The 12,435-nt window shown below is 32.1% G+C and overlaps 1 protein-coding gene across 1 annotated transcript in view; it reads left to right on the top strand.

Moving 5' to 3' along the window:
• Window positions 1-12,435, top strand: part of LOC108903675 (amyloid beta A4 precursor protein-binding family B member 1-interacting protein) — a 540,243-nt gene that overhangs the window by 20,745 nt on the left and 507,063 nt on the right. The gene's annotated exons all lie outside the window — the stretch shown is intronic.

The following is a 12,435-nucleotide window of genomic DNA, read 5'->3' as shown; positions in this document are numbered from 1 at the left end:
ATGATCAAAATCTCCAACTTGAAAAGTTCGATTAATTAAGGAATATTTACATAACTGCGTGCATAGAATACTATAAAATACAATGTTTATCACTTTTTTTGAATTTCTTTATGCTTAATTCTAAAAAACTGTTAGCGTTGTAATAAATTTAATATTCGATAAAATCGAGCAATGTGACAACGGCGCGGCGGATAACACGAGGTACTAAGCTATCCAGCAATACGCAATTCAGTTTGTATCTGGAATTGGACTGTGTCCGAATGTTTTTTGCGTACCACTATTTCCTTTTCTTGAGGTGTTTTCCAGCGAGTTCGCTATTGCTTACTAACTAAGGCTCTCCTTCCATCAATTTTTTACTGTCCGCACAACTAGCCTATTAATTAATCTAATGTAAATGCTTTCAGTTGTCACCATTCCCTACACTGGTAGTAGCATTTTTGTATGAACACCAACTTGCCAATGACATTGCATTACAGTATCCTGGTTAATTTATTTGTACATACTAGTAATGAATGTAAGTAACTTTAGGTACCAATATAAACGCCGCTTAATTCACACGGCGGCGGTATTAATTAAAGCATAATTTAATAGATATAATTGTTGCTTAGTACGCTTTTCTTGATAAGTGATATTTAATGTTATTTACGGAATTTATATATTTTGGGTAATTCCATTGTTGTATCTATATACTGATAGTTTAAAATTACGCTGGCTTTTTAGAAACTATATAAGTATTATTTACCTAGATTAGTGCTGCACAACTTAATATATCACAGTGATAATATGCTTAAAATAATATTCAGTTTGTTTTTAAAAATGATATTGAAGGTACACTGCACCTCTAAAATAATCCGTTAGAAGTAAGAATAACTTTAGAAGAAAAACAGATCTTCAGATGGTGAGTTACTGTAATATCATGGAAGAATCATTGTATACAGTGGTGGATTGTATGATATGTAAAAATCTTTTTCTGTGATATATTGGGTAAAATAATGTTCCTTAAAGAACACCTCTATAGATGGAAAACGGAAACTCTTCAATATTCAAAATATATCCGTATGTGAGAAAACCCGCAATAAAGAAGGGTGCCAAAGTCTTATGGGATTTTGGGCCCACAACGTCCAAGTTTGAAAAGTGTACGAAGTTGTAGTACTTGGTCTAGCAAAGAAAAAAGTCAATATAGTTCTAAGATTCTAAGATATTGGTTTTCAAAGCTGCTGAAGCACTGACCCACAAATGAAAAAAATTATGCGCAAGGGACTAAACCATGGTATTTCCATGTATTTTGGTCCGCAAAACCGAATCTGACCTCAGTTTGGCCACCACAGGGTACTCTAAAGCTAAAGCTTAAGACGTTTAATATCATTTAATAGCCCTCTAATGGATACCTCGTATTTTATTATTAGTCTTCATCAGAATACTCTTGCAAAACTGACATTGGCGATAAATCTTCGGCGGGTAGTTTTATTGTCTCTTGGTATTGTCCATGTCCTAAATACCAAATAACCATCATGACATGCGCACACCATCCTACCGTTCTTATATTGACAATAGTAGCCACAACTGGCTTCTGGACCTGCCTTGCCTAAATCTATAAGAATATACAAAAAATATCATTCCTCCTGCGGGAGTCGCTCTTTCCTTATAGTGCGTACGTTATGTTAGCGTAACCAGAAAACATAGGACAATACACTTTTCTAAGATGAACGTATTGGGCCCAAAATTGGCACCCTTCTTTTATTCTATAGAATGGTTCTAAAACGTTATGGATAGCTTTCAAGTTTTGTTGATACAGTATTATTTATACAGGGTGGCCAAATGAAAACGAAACAGATTCATTTTCAGGAACTGCGTCAAGATTGTAGAAAAACGCTCAGACCCGTCGATTTTAGATTAAAGGGGGACATTCTTTGCTGGTATTTTCTATTTTTTACGAAAGTGATAGCAAATCGCCAAAAACCAATGTAACGCAAGAAATACTAAATTTATACCATTGGCGTACTTAACTCGAATGACTGACATTTTTACCGTTACTAATAGTTTGTAAATAAGTTTCAACTTTAAAATCAAAATTCTTAACAAGGATTGTGCGGAATTATAAAATTTAAAGTCTGTTGTAAAGAGAATTGTAAGAGCTTTCAAAAGAAATATTACTCAACCCTCAATGCCACTTAAATATTTTGGGGTGATGCTTATCCTTGCTTAGGGGTGAAAGTGGCGGAGTCAAAAATATCAGCAAAGAAGTCCCCCTTTAATCTAAAATCGATGGGTCTGACCGTTTTTCTACAATCTTGACGCAGTTCCTGAAAACGGCTCTGTTTCGTTTTCATTTGGCCACCCTGTATATATTTTTATATTTAAGAAGCAGTATGAAATTGAAAGATTGAGGTCTTTCTAAATTTTAATTTCCATCGCCAGTTATACCTGCAGTTAAAATATTTGTACATATTTTAGATTTATTCAGTAGTTCTTTCCTACGAGTTTTACCTATCTGGCACGAATAAAAATGAATATATGGTTGATCTTAATAAATACAAAAAAAAGTTGTCTCAGACTGACTAGTCAATGTAATCTTAAGAAATTGTCGAATAAATATAATGTACTAGTTTTCCTGTTTTAGGAAACTATAAAATTAATTATAAAAAAATTACTGTGTAATTTGTATGACATGAAAAGTTTATAACGAAGTTAAAAATCTGAATTAACCAAATGTATATTTTTATATCAAAATAGCTAAATATCCATATCCGGAGTAGGTTCCCACAACCGTGAGAGTAAAATGTGTGCCACATTTTTTAGTAACATTAAATCGTTATTAATAACACTGGATATGTATGAATGCTCAGCTTTTCTGTTCGACATGAATAAAACGTCAGTAGGTGTTAAAACTAAAAAGTGTTGTTTGTTTATTACACTTTTGGTCTTTACAGTCGGCAATTAATATGTCAGCAGTCTTGAGTTTTATAGCCTCCAGTTATGAACTGTAAACATTTAAAAAGTTACGATAAGTTAAGTTTTGGTATGTGAACGTGTTTGTGGTGTCTTCAGAAATCCGACAGACGGCCGTCATCAAATCAGACTTCAAAATAGTAAAAAGTGGCGATAGCTCTAACATAAGGTCTGGTCAAAAAATAACCGTACATTATTTTTTCGAAATTTTATTAATTTTATATATTATTGGTCCTTGTCTTCTCCCCTCCTCTATTCACACACTTTTCCTAGCGGTGTTTCCATTTCGCGGAGCAGTGCTGGACGGCTTCATTTAAAATGGCCTTTAAAGTCTGTGACGAATTAGCTTTGATCTCATCAATAGCCTGGAAACGGCATCCCTTCAGCACTGATTTTAATTTCGGAAATAAGAAAAAATCGCAAGGATACAGGTCTGGCGAGTAAGGAGGGTGAGGTAATCTGATTTTAGGATAAAACTAACGAATTGGCAAAGTGGAGTGTGCGGGCGCTTTGCCATGGTTATTTCTCCGCCTGTGGATGGACTTTTATTGGAACACCAACAGTAAGAGAATAAAACAAGTAAAGTCAATAATATGTAGCTGATGGTGTAATATTTAGCGACAAATGAAATTCTTTATCTCGTAGCCTTGGACAACTTTAATCTTCCTCTGTTGAAGGATTATTGAAAAGGACAAATATTTAAAAATCATGACTACATTGAAGAAGTTGGTGCATTTCTTGCATTTCTGATTGAAGACGCAGTTGTATTACATTTGTTTCTAATTTACAATTGCGGGTAACGTATTTGGAAACAGGATAATTACGTAGATAAATGAAATTATTTGCATGTCTCAAAATACTAAATTTATTATTATTTTTATAATATTCTCATAAGTAGAGCTGTCACAATCGGTCCGCTAGTTCATTTTCGCCGTCAGTCAGCCACGCAAGCTGCCAAGCTGTGGGTTTAGTCGCCGATTTCCCTGTAATCGAACGATTTCTTTTACGATTTTAGTTGTCTTTTGACGCATAATGATGTAATAATTGATGTGTGTAATTATGTCTAGCGTAGTGCTACAAAACAGCAAACAATTCGTACTATACTGGCTAAAAAAAAACAAATTTACCGGTAAGTAGCTATAAAATTAACATTCAGGTGGAAAATAAAACAAAGATATATTTTTTGGAATAGAAGAGTTTTATGAAAGTAGAGGAAAATAAAGAATTCTATAAATACATTTTTTATTATATTATCAATTGAAATTATTTTGTACAGTCTTGTTGCTTGATTTTAACACTGTACTCGTAGTTGTAATCGATTTCCTTATCCCAGTCGATCTTGCTAGAGGTTAAATTATGATTGTGGTGTCTTATATTTTATTCATGCATTTACAAGTAGTTTCACCTGTGGCGCCAAACCTTATTAGTAACATTCTGTTATTTTATTTTTATTCTCGTACAAAGCAGAATTCTTTATGCTAAATATGGTAATGTTACTGGTTATTTGGCAAGATGTATTATCTCCGTGTAGATTCTGTAGATTAATAGTACAGTGTTGTTACGAATACGAATTATTTATCTAGGTCTTACTTTCTCCCATAAATGCATAAAGAATGTAAACAATGCGACATCCATTACTCCTTTTCTAAGTAAGTGTTTCAGTTTCTGGATAACTTCGGTATGGTATCGTACGTCACTAGGAAATTAAAAAAAATTCTTTTCACATTTTTGGTTTGATTATTTTAACGTACACAATGTAGCATTCCAGTCCCATGTATAGAATAAACAACGGATAACATGTAAAAAACGAATCAACTCTCCAACCATAAATAGAATGGCATTTGCTACCTGGGGTCGCGGGCATCGGCAGTCCTTATTTTAGTATTGATGTTATGCGGCGAACCAATTTTGTATCGCTGAAAATCCAGAATTGCAGGTCGGTAAGAATCGTATTGTGAGGGAACTTCAAAGAGACGTTTAAAATGGCACTTTGGCTTTAGATAAAAATACACACATAATTAGTGTATCAGATATATTTTTTAAATGTTCTGTGTGTATAGAAAGGTGAAAAACAAATTTTGCTAGTATTAACTTTGTTTTATTTACTGATATCTCTTCTAATCTCAGTCAGCTAGTTTGAATGCTGATTGGCCAATCAGGTGAGATTAACTGAAACGCAGTTATTAATACAGTTATATACAGAATGTACCAGCAACATTTTAACAAATTGGTTCTAGGTTTCTTTATTCCTGGAGCAGATACATTATCGCTGTATATTTCAATGTGTCTGGAGGTTTTAGGGGCTCTATGGTCTTTCAAAGATTGACCGTTAAATTCAATCGTTAATCAAGGTATCAGTTGAGGAGCAACTAAGCAAAAGGAAATAAATTCACTTTTTATGATTTTTGAGATAAAGATGAAAAGTTACTGCATTTACGTCAATCTATGATTTGGAACATCCATTTCGATCAAAACGCTTTAAATCCAATAGAAATAGCCATATTAAGATTACCTACTTAGTTACGCAAAATGCGTTAAATCCATCTTTCAACTGAGCAAACTGGCACAAATTCAGTCGAGTTGATCAAAGCGCAATAAATCCATTGAAAAGATTTCTGTTTACTGACGCAAACATTATTTTACTTATATTGTGTTAGACTTGTTTTTTGCAAATAGATGGCGTTATATATTTTATATTTTCGCACGTGGGGATAGGAAATTAAAACATAAACAAACAAGAACTTACTTAATATTTAGATTTTTTTTCCTGTAATTACAATTAATTTAATAAGAATATAATTTTGTTAATACATACCCAAACAACAACCATTTTACGTTAAAATTTTAAAAACATGCATCAATCGTCATACAGTGGACATATTTTCACAATATAATATTGTTTTTTCATTTTAAATTTGAAAAAGGCCTGCATTTTTCAATATTGTAAATGTGTCTGGATAATACTTTTAGTCGACAATGTGGTACGTGGATATGATGAAAATGAAATGAGCAGTATAATAAATAATTATTATGATAAATTCGAACAGGTAGTACGCCTTGTGGCGAAATTTTGTAAATTAAAAACAGAAAGGATATCTAGTAGAACAGGTAGTATGGGACTTGAATGCCATTCGAACCTGTAGCTGAAATGGACCAATCTTGTCTTAAGTATCTTATGTATCTCATTGTCAGAGACCTTATCTACCGCAGCCAAAGTTGAAATTCCTTCATCCTTCTTATAATTCCTATGTCACTTGGTTTTCAATCAAAATTTACGTGAAAGGAGGTACTGCATATATGCCACATTTGAAGCCTGTATCTTCAGTGGTTCTTAATGGAGTCTTAAGAATCGATTTAGAAAAAGTCGCTATCCGCTCCAGTTTTTGATTTATTTTGAAAGGACGAATCACACACACTGTATTAATATATTACTATTATATGTTGCTTTGCTTTGCATTTTGGTTATTTTACGTCGGCTTATTTCTGCTACTGTGGTAAACACCGACGTCAAGAGACGAGCAACTCCCAACCTGAAAATTTTGCCGAACCCCCACTTTGTTGTAGGGTAGGGATCTTTTATTTGCCTCACATTGCTTAAATAGGGCTTTACATCCTTTCTGAGGGATGGTGTATACAAACCTCGCCTAAACTTGTATAGCTTCTGTGAATATACCGACATACAGGCCCCTAGAAGGCAGGCGAGCATCGCGAGCCTTCCCTGGATGGATGGTTCATCAGTATAGGTAATAATTTAACTATCCATTTATTTAACCAAATATTAATCGAAACTCAATATATTATTGTTTTTAATTATTGTAATCAAACCACCGCATTTAAACATAAAATTCACCAAAATAATAGGATTAACGGACACATACGGGCACTATACGCCATACACCACGCCACGAGATGACCTAATGGGAACGACGGGAATAGACGAAGACAACGCACGGCAACCATAAACTGTGGTCTCTCAATAATGAGGACATTTATTCCGATTTAGTTACGAATTTATCTGCATAATTTATTTAACGGATACCTATATTTGAGTGAAAGTACCCAGTTTTAATCCAAATATTATCACAAATGAGTACAAATTATCAAAATGCTCAATATTGAGTGAAAATGTACTCAATAATTCCACTCAATGGATTCACTCCGTACCTTTATTGCTTTCACACCAATTTTTTTATAGTGTTTTATTATTTTTTAAAAGTACAATATATATAGTGTTCTATTTGAAAAAATGAATTTAAGTAAACCCAGAAGAAATGGAATGGCCTGTATAATCGAAAATAATTGTGAAATGTGAAGAAATTAATTTGTTACTCGTTTGCTTATATTATCTGATATTATCTGATTGTTGTTATTATTAATATTATAATTAATGTTGTTATTATTAATATTATAAACCGTGATAAGTGGGACATCCTGTATACACACACACGTACCTATTTCAGTTAGTGCTGTGTTTGTTGAGAAAATTGTGCTAGTGGAAAGATAAGCCAATTATTTAGTTCTAGTGCCAGCAGCATAATAATATGATAACTACAGTTAGTATTCAGTAACATGCAAAAGCTGTTTAGCCTGATTTATGCTAAAAACAAGGCTTCAAAATTGCACAGGAGTGTTGGCGCGTGTAAATCAGGGTTTATAATTAAGGGCTCCCTCTTGGATGTATAAGTCGCGATAAAACGCTACTTGTAATACAGTGCAGAATTTGGAACGTTTATAGCAAACATATGCCGGAATTTTAGAATTTATCCCTTTGTTCTATTACGAAATCTTAAGCAAGGTATAGATTATGTTTTAATGAATGAATAAACTGTAGGATAAACTTGAATCAAAGTAAGCGGGAGAATTTCCAGACGGTTTTAATTACATTGAATAGAAATTAGTCAGAGTTTATCCACTTACATTCCTGAAAATAGATAGTGATTTCATGCTATACAGGGTTTAAGAAGTTTGATTGCCATTACTTCAGCATGAGATAGAGTAATCATAAATGAACAAAATAGTTGTATATTACAGAGGCGTGAGATTAACAGTTTTCAAAATACAGCGAGTATTAATATTGGGGAGTTTCATCACAACGTGACAACAGCGCTTAACCTAACGCTACACAGCTGGTGCATACCACGTGTGCACGCGGCAGACTTGTCCTGCGGAAAAAATGTAAACAACTATTATTATCGATTTTGTAGTACGAAGACAGTGTGCTTAAATTTTAGCTCGAATTTTTAACAATTATGAATCTCTTCAAATTATGAATTTGAAAAATATGTAATTAAAGTAGGTACCCAAAGATTCACGTATTAAAAATAATTTAGGTACTTACCAAAAAGCAAATTTCAGTAATTTTTAAACGCACAAGTACAAAACAAACTACAACATATGCTGCAAATGTCCACCACTATTTTCGATACATTCACGACACCTTCGAATCCAATTTTCGCGCACTCGCTGGAAAACACCCCAAGAAAAGGAAATAGTGGTACGCAAAAACACTCAGATACGGACCAATTCCAGATACCAACTGAATTATGTAATGCTGGACAGCTTAGTACTTGGTGTTATCCGCCGGGCAGTTGCCACATTGTGACATATGTGAATATGAATTTTATCGAATTTTAAATTTATTACCTACAACGCTAATTATTTTTTAGAATTAAGCATAAAGAAGTTCAAAAAAGTGATTCTATGTACGCAGTTATGTCCTTATGTTATTATCCTTAATTAATCAAGCTTTTGTACATCAATTTGGAGATTTTGATCATTTTTTCTCGGAAATGGTTGAGTTTAGGACCCAAGTCATATAAGGTTTTTTGTTTGTTTTAATGTATTCTATCGTATGTTAAAATTAAGGCAGCCAATCTTCTAACACCCTGTAGATACTACCAATGTAGTAAATACTATAATTCTAGATTATTAGTAAAAAATCATATAAGGCTTCAACAATTTGTATTTCGAAAATAAATATGAATCTTTGCCATTAAAAAGCTAAAATTTGAAAAAATATATATTTTTTATTTCAAATTTGGCTTAATCTTTATTTTTAACATTTTCCATCACTTCCGTGAGTACCTAAGATTGGAGGAAAATAAGAGACAATTTCTATAAAGAAAGATACAGTAGTAGTAATATTTGTTTACTAAACACGTTGAAGCATCAATTGCGTGTATGCTGTATTTTTTATATTTTTCAGATAAAATATTCGTTCTGCTTGTAAGTAAATAAAATTTCCGATCCAGTAATATCCATAATAATTTTGAAACATGCCATGGATTATTTGATGTATTTATTTGCACTTAATTTCAAAGCTGTCTGTTCGGTGTAAATCGTAATCACAGATCTATAGATAACAGAACACTAACTGAATATGACGAAACAGAACAAGAAAAAGATGTAAGTTGTGGTGGTTAATAAAAGTAAATTATTTCAACTATTTCTGTTAAAAAATAAAAATACACTTTATTTTATGTATAAAACTGTTTTTTTGAAATAACTATAGCATTATTACGTTAAACAAAAATATGTTTTTTATAAGAAATCATGATATTTAATAAAACGATGATCTATTAATCTATTTTATATAAAAAAATCATATAAAGCAGTTACTTGTTACTTTAATTTTAATGTATTTATAGGCAGAGTTGATCGAAAATTTTCAAAAATTAATGTCCTGCAAGTCGGATACAAATGAAGATCCCAATTATTTGATTTCTTTTTTTTTCCAAAGCCTCTTAGATTTTCAAGCTGAAATGGAAACTTCAGATACTGATTACTCTTAATAAAGAAATCTAAACTTGCTTTCTAAAAGTCAATTCGTTTTTATAACTTTCTTGGAGTCCACAAAAAAATCTTCTGAAAAACTTTGGCAATTACATTTTTTTTTTAATAGAAAGGCAAACAAATAAGGGACGTAGGAAGTTATGTGAATATCTGTATCCGCCGCCTATAGGTATAACAAAAAACGAGCCATTTATTTCTTTGTTGAGACTATAATCACTAAAAAATTAACAAGACCTCTGTACCCCGTCCGAAACAGCTATCGTCTTTAGGTTACCAATATCATCCAGACAGCGGATTAGTATGCGCGACTACTTCTTACTTGCATCTATCTGAAGGACATATAAGGAAACTAGTAATAGGCAGTAGGGCCCAGCAACAAGGGTACAGTAAAAAGAAAATTCCGATGCTCTAATATGGTTCTATGGCGCGGAGAATTAAAGCTTCGAGCGAAAGTCGAGAGAGCACTATATAAAAAGGTCGTTTATAAACTGTGCTCCAGACACTGCCCAATAAACGCACTTTCCTGTTAACTAAGATTTTGTTCATTAATGGTGTTAATTTGGAACTATCTTCTCTCTCTCAAAATGAACAAAACTTAAGTATATTTTAATTTTACAGAGGCATTAACAAGGATAACTTTATTCTATCTAACATAACATAAAATGTAATATACAGGTTCGGAAAGTCTCCATGGTACATCGGCCGTTACGTGAGAGCGATAAAGTAAGTCGTAGAAATCCGTACGATAGACAAGGATGGTTCCATTGAAGACGTTTCATAAACTGAATAGTAACTCCCACTTCTAACGGATTTCTTTACTTTACTTTGTCGCTCTCATGTGAAGGCAGATGAACCATGTGGCCCTGTATACTGAAAAAATAATTTTATTAATATGTTTCAGTTCAAGCTTTAACAATTTTATTATATTAAATTTTTAATAAAATTATTATTTATTAATAATATTGATCTCTATTACATTTTTCATAAACAGTGCAGGTGCATGCAGGGGTGTTCAAAATATAAGTTAATTATAAGTTAACCTAATTTACCTATATACAAAGTTGCACCCCTGAGGAGTTATTAGCCCCCAAAGTGGGTCCCTAAAAAATTAGTATCTCTGCAACACTTTACCGTAGAAGAATCAAATTTGGTTCATTATTTACATTTATTACTGGTATTCTTTAACTACGATTTAAAGTTAATTGAACCACTACAAACTGGGGATGCCTCGCCCCTATAATTGTACCTAACTTTATTTTCATTGACCGAATTGAAAAATAGTAATATTAATTCACAGCAGAATTTAATTTATATTTTTTTTGCTCTTGTTAAATTTTAAAAAACTTTCACACAAAGATTCACGTAACCAAAGATTCAAGTTAGGTACTTACCAAAAAGCAAAATTCAGTAATTTTTAAACGCACAAGTACAAAACAAACTACAAAATATGCTCAAAATATCTATCACCATTTTCGATGCACGTACGACACCTTCGAATCCAATTTCCGCGCACTCGCTGGAAAACATCTCAAGAAAAGGAAATAATGGTACGCAACCGAATTGAAAAATAGTAATATTAATTCACAGCAGAATTTAATTTATAATTTTTTTTTTACGCGTTAAATTTTAAAAAACTTTATGGTTTTCCTGAAAAACCATATTAACTGACACAAGATTTTAACAGTGTTCATTAGAAAATAATCAAAAAGTAGTAGGCTTTATCTTTCAAATTTAACAATGGCCAAATCATTTTACTTCACTTCTCTCCTAATTATACAAAAGGAAAACAAAAACGTCTGGTAATAAAATTTAATTAGTTTCATAGGCGTCCCTAAAAAAATTTTCTGCTAAAGGTAAAAAATTAGAATAATTTGTATATAATGTGTAGAAAATTTCTATTATATGTTCATTTGGCCAACAACATATTTTAATTATTTATGTCCTCAAACAATTTTATTATATTGGTGGTAAATTTCGTTTTGTTCTGTTTCAAAAGGTCTCCAAAATGCCATATTGCAATAATATTAGTAAATCAAATATCGATCCCTCTTATTTCTCCCTTTCACAATTGTAATATGAATGATTAATAGAAAGTGCCTATAATAAATTAAAATTGCCTGATTCACACCAAATTCCTCACTGCAGCACTGCACTGCTGGGCAATTTATGATCCACTTGTTGCCTGCTGTGATTTATTGCCAGAAGCCCAATACAGTTGTGTTAGATTTCGTTTCCCCGGGCTCGCATTCTTCAACTGGTTGTATACATTTCTACCACCTGCACGTTTAGTTCGACCAGACTTGTATATGGGTATGGCTAAATAAATATGGGAACAAGTTTTTCAAATATTTCAATGCCGAGTACATACCTTGAAATTATAGTTTCTTCAATTGACTTCGTAAAAACTATACCTAGGTGGTTTTTAAATAAACAAATATTGTATTAAGTAAAAAATACAAACAAATAATAAAAATAATTATTAATATTTTTTCAACAACAATCAGAGGCAATAATTGTTGAAATAAAATAATTTTATTATAAACTGACAAGTTTGAAAGATAAATTCATTGTCTACACTACTGACTTTTCGATTATTTTTTAATAAACACTGTTAAAATCTTGTTTCAGTTAATACGGTTTTTCTTGAAAACCATAAAGATATTTAGAATTTATCAAGAGTAAAAAAATGTTTAA

The sequence above is a fragment of the Anoplophora glabripennis genome, unplaced genomic scaffold (genome assembly GCF_000390285.2).
Source record: "Anoplophora glabripennis isolate ALB-LARVAE unplaced genomic scaffold, Agla_2.0 scaffold89, whole genome shotgun sequence".
NCBI classification, from domain to species: Eukaryota; Metazoa; Arthropoda; class Insecta; order Coleoptera; family Cerambycidae; genus Anoplophora; species Anoplophora glabripennis.
This window is presented reverse-complemented; position numbering and strand designations above follow the sequence as displayed.